Source organism: Octodon degus, unplaced genomic scaffold (genome assembly GCF_000260255.1).
Source record: "Octodon degus isolate 3935 unplaced genomic scaffold, OctDeg1.0 scaffold00081, whole genome shotgun sequence".
NCBI lineage: Eukaryota > Metazoa > Chordata > Mammalia > Rodentia > Octodontidae > Octodon > Octodon degus.
The window spans coordinates 5,385,179-5,388,788 of record NW_004524657.1 but is presented as its reverse complement, the minus strand read 5'-3'; the positions used below and the strand labels follow the sequence as shown (position 1 = coordinate 5,388,788).

The 3,610-nt window shown below is 37.0% G+C and overlaps 1 protein-coding gene across 1 annotated transcript in view; it reads left to right on the top strand.

Moving 5' to 3' along the window:
• Dcbld2 (discoidin, CUB and LCCL domain containing 2) overlaps positions 1 to 3,610 on the top strand; it is a 136,328-nt gene that overhangs the window by 65,258 nt on the left and 67,460 nt on the right. The gene's annotated exons all lie outside the window — the stretch shown is intronic.

Below are 3,610 nucleotides of genomic sequence, written 5' to 3'. Positions count from 1 at the left end.
GGGCTGGCTGGCATGTGGTGCTGGGGGATCGAACCGCGGTCCCTGTGCTTTGCCAAGCTTGTTCCAAGTAGGTGCTTTAGACCACTGAGCCATCTCTCCAACCCTCTTCATGTATTTTGAATGTTAGTTTTGTGAGGTATATCAACCTGAGTTGGAGGTTATTGCTTGAAGTATTTCATTCCAAGCACTCCTTACTTAAAAATTTGTTTTGAGAAGTCAGCTGTGATTCTGATAGCCATTCCTTTATAGTTGATATGTTTCTTTTTTTTTCTAACAGCTTTTAATATTTTGTTCTTTTGTTGAATTTCTGTAATTTTGATTGCTATATACCTTATAATATATATGTATGTATATATATATATATATACGCACACATATATATGTAAATACATACATATATACATATATATGGCTAGTTGGCATTCCAAATGCCTCACTTATTTGTATTTCAAATTCCTTTTTATGCTTGGGAAGTTTTCTGCCATTACTTTTGTGAACAGGTTTTTTTTTTATGTCATTTGCACAATCTGCTTTTACATGAACTAATCATTATGTTATTCTTTGCATCATCTAGCAGCTGTTGGGTTGATTTTTCATAGTTATTTGCTATTTTAAGAAATCTTTCTAGTCATGATTGCCAGTTGCAGTCCTGTTGTCTATATTTGATATTTTGTCCTCACATTGATTCATTTTGCTGCATATGCTATCAATAGAACTTTTAATGTCTTGGATATCTGATTGACTCTTTCATAGAGTCCATTTTTTCCTATATTAGATATTCATGGTTTACATCATTTTCCTAAGCTCCTCTATTATTGTTTATATGTATTTTCTCTATACATTCAATAATCCTACTCTTTATTATGATGATCATCTCTGAAGTTTTCTGAGAAATTATTTCGGGTTTGATATTTCCTGGGCTTCATTCATCTGCTTTGTTACATTTGCCAAGTTTAGTTTCTGCACGATGCTAGTAGATTGAATATGTTAGGTGTCTTTATTGCTAATATCGAGAAGCGTTGGACTGCTGGAAATTATATGCTGTGTGTTGGCAATTAACTTTGAAGGGCCAACTTGGAATTAAAGAATTAACTAGTTTGCCAAACTAGAGATAAGTATTTTCCTTCCTTTTGTAAAATATTTTACTTGTGCATGGTAAAGTCTGCAATTGAAGGAGGAGCCAAGCAAGAGGGACCGTCATCTCAGCTGCAAGGCAGAGGCAGAGACAGGCACTTGGTGGTATAGGTTAGACTTGAAAGCACTTAGAAAGTTAGCAGTTACACATATTTTTATCCTTGTTTAGCACTGCCTTTTACGTTTTATGGAACAAAAATGGTTTAGTGTTTTGTTTCTGCTACAGATGGAATTTATTCAAATTTCACATAAGATCACTGCAAATAACAGAGACTATAGTGTCAGCACATACTTTCATGATTTTTTTCCAATCAATGAAAGGAAAACAAAAAAATCCCTAATTACTTAAGGTATTGTTTTGTTTCAAAATGTATTTGTGTGAAAACTATTTCCTCGTTTTCTCAAAGTACTTGTAAATGTAATTTGGAATGCTCTAGTATTGATATACATGCATTTCTTTTAAAAACACTTTTTAATGGTGTTTTAAGTACCTGAAAGTATTTAAAAAGTGAGTACTTGTGGCAGATACTATACACAGTTAGCAAATTGAGATTTTGGTTTTCATTTCTGTGTATGGTAGTCCATTCCTTATTGTCTTTTTGGATTAGTTTTTGATTGTTGTTTCTCACTTTGAAAATATATCCAAAGAGTCACACTACCACTTTTAAATTTTTAAATGAGATTATGGGTGCAGTTCTCCACTAGACCTGCTGTTCCCTTTGTAAGGAGAGAAATTTTGCTTGCAGACCTCTTCTTTGTAAGATCCATCAGGATAACATAAGTACACTATAGAAAAAAAAGTGCAGAACTTACCAGCCCAAGGAAAACAGTGTCTAAAACACAGTGTATAGAATAGAGTATCATTTTTGGGGATGGCCAAATAGCTGTGTGGATTAAAGTACACAGGGGCTGAGAGTTTGATCCCAGGTCCTGCCATGCCACCCCCCCCCACACACACACACACCCTGCAGGCTGAGATGGCAATTGAGACTGGGCGTGGTGTTTCATGCCTGTAAACCTAGCTGTTGGGAGGCTGTAAGCAGGAGCATCACTAGAAGTCCGATCTATGCAGTGAGACCCTGTACACCTTGTCCTAAATTTAAAAAAAAAAAAGAGAAATATCATTTTTGCCTCTTTTATTACATTGATAAGTAGGCCTGCAGTTATTCTCTGCTAGAGCAAAGAAATTTTTCAGCTTTTCCTAAAAGCTTAGATAAAATTATCACTTAAAGTTGATTATTTAACAGTTGATAATAATAGTGCTTTAGAAAATGAGAGTTTGCAGGCTGACCAAATAGCTCAGTGGATTAAAGTGCCTGCAAGCAGATGCAGGGGCTGGGGTTCTATCCCCTTGGCCTGCTGTGCCGGCCCCGCCCCCGGGGTACACTGAGACAGTGATTGAGACTGGGCATGGTGGCATACGCCTGTAATCCCACCTCTTGGGAGGCTGTAAACAGGCAGATCACAGCAAGTCCCATGTAATAAGGAGACCTGAACACCCTGTAGACCCTTCCCTGAAAAATATAAAAAAGAAAATGAGAGTTTAAAAAAAAAAACTGGATGAAATTCTATGAACAGTGTTGAACATTTCAGAGTATTTTTTTTTTGTCCTAACTGTATATACTTTTTTTTTAAAAAATGCATTTTGTACGGGGTCTTACTACGCAGCTTGGACTTGTAGTCAGCCTCCTCAGCTTTGCAATTACAGGCGTGCACCATTGCGCCCAGACTCAGAAAATGGTGTAGATTTTACAATAATGCAGTGAAGTAAAATTGTGAGATGCTTAGGTGATTTATGCTGTAAGACACACTAAAATATTTACTAGTTTAGTTCAGGATTGAGATTGTTGGGATGTTGAAGGAAGAGGGTTGTTGCTGCTGTAGAAAAGAAAGGAAACTGGACCGCTGTGTACTCTGTACCACCACTGTCCAACAAGAAGAGAAGGGAAGGAAAAGAACAAGAGAGAATCACTTTCATGTGCTGTTAAAAAAAACAGTGACACGGACTAGGTGGCTTAAACCACATTTATTTCTCATAGCTATATAAGCTGGAAGACTGAGGTCAGGCCCTCTCCCTGGTTTACATCTGGTGATGTTTCTCCCTTGTGTTCACTCACAAGGCACAGCAGAGAAGCAATCCCATGCCTGTGTTGTTAAAAGGATGCAGTCTTACCATGAACACTGTGCCCTCATGACCCAGTTCTTCCCCAAAGTTCAAAACCTACACATTACATTAGTATTTGCAGTGTAAGCATTAGGGAAGAACACATTCATTCCTCAACAATAACATAGATCCTGACTGACTGGGCAGTATAGTTATCTGTATGCTTTTCAGTTTTTTCAGCTGTTGAATGGGACATCTGTAATAGACTTTATTTTTTTTTAATAGTAATTCTACTTTTTTTAAAAAAAATTTATTTATTTGTATGTGTGTGTGTGTGTGTGTGTGTGTGTGTGTGTGTGGCCAGCTCAGCCC